The sequence below is a fragment of the Gavialis gangeticus genome, unplaced genomic scaffold (assembly GCF_001723915.1).
Source record: "Gavialis gangeticus isolate Ggan-Ray unplaced genomic scaffold, GavGan_comp1, whole genome shotgun sequence".
In the NCBI taxonomy this organism is placed as follows: Eukaryota; Metazoa; Chordata; order Crocodylia; family Gavialidae; genus Gavialis; species Gavialis gangeticus.
The window spans coordinates 2,098,736-2,099,975 of NW_017729017.1; positions in this window are offsets into that span (position 1 = coordinate 2,098,736).

Consider the following 1,240-nt stretch of genomic DNA (forward strand, 5'->3'; position numbering starts at 1 on the left):
CCTGAGGTCCCTTCCAACCCTAACTTTCCATGATACTACCTGTGATTTAGAGTCTTCTCATGGGAGGGACCTTCTGTTTAAATCCTTCTATAAAGGTTGTAGAGACCCTGCCTACAGTGCTCAGGAGTTCAAAGCATAGGAGTCTCCCAAGCTGTCAAAATGCTTAATAGGTGTGCATCTACCGAGTGGGCCCACACAGGTGTTGACTATATGGTGATCTGTTTTTTCCCCTCTCTCCTTATCTAAATCCATAACCCAGAAACTAATATTGCTGGTATAGGACTCCATCCCCAACCTTTGTAATTTTGTGAAGGACTAAATTTCAGCTACAAGCCCAAGCTCATCTGTTTTTCATGAGTTAAAACAAAAACCAAAAAACTGCTGGCTGGAAAGTTCTCCCACAAATCCAGATGAAGTATTGACATGAGAGTGTCTCTGAAATATTTGTACATAGACTCCATGGTAGAATCTGCATTACTGAAAGTAGGAACCTCTACCTCTGAAGGTAAAAGGGGAACTCAGTTAGCTACTAGCAATACGCTTCTACCATGCAATTATAGCTCCTGCCTGCGGGAGATGTGAGACAGTCTGCAAATGATCTAAGTTTACAACCCTAGTGCATTTGCAACCAGCCCCCCCCGCCCCATTATTTTCCTTGCCTTGCTGTAGTCAGCAGCATGAATTAACCATGGGGGCTTGTGGTTTATTTTCATAATAGCAAAGCTCGTCCAGTAAATCTTATCTCCTCCTGCCCACCTTCTTCCTCTGAAGAAAGAGCGGGGTTCTGTTCTTCACTCCCACTGCAAAAGCCCTCCAGTGGAGGCAGGAACATTTGTTTCCAATATACAACAATGAATGTGGATGGTAATTAGCAAAGAATCTTTAAAAATCCATATCCACTATGTGATTCTCTCAGTCTCCTGTGCTGAAATTTTTTTACTGTATCCTACGTGAAAAAGATCCTTTTAAAATTGATTATGCAGCCTGCTTATTCCAGTTTGGGTCAGGGGGAAAATAGAAAAGGTCGATCCGTTATACTTCACTAGGAAGATCCCATATCGCTCCTCATAGCTGTGACTTCTCTATGCATTAATGCAGACTCTTAATCCAGCCCAGGTTCAATTTTGCAATTTGCATGCCAGAGAGGTGGCATGTGGGGGAGGGGAGGGGGAGAAAAGGGGAGGGGGGTTATGGAAATGAGTTACTATTGATGTAATACTACCCCCTACTGGTTGTCAAT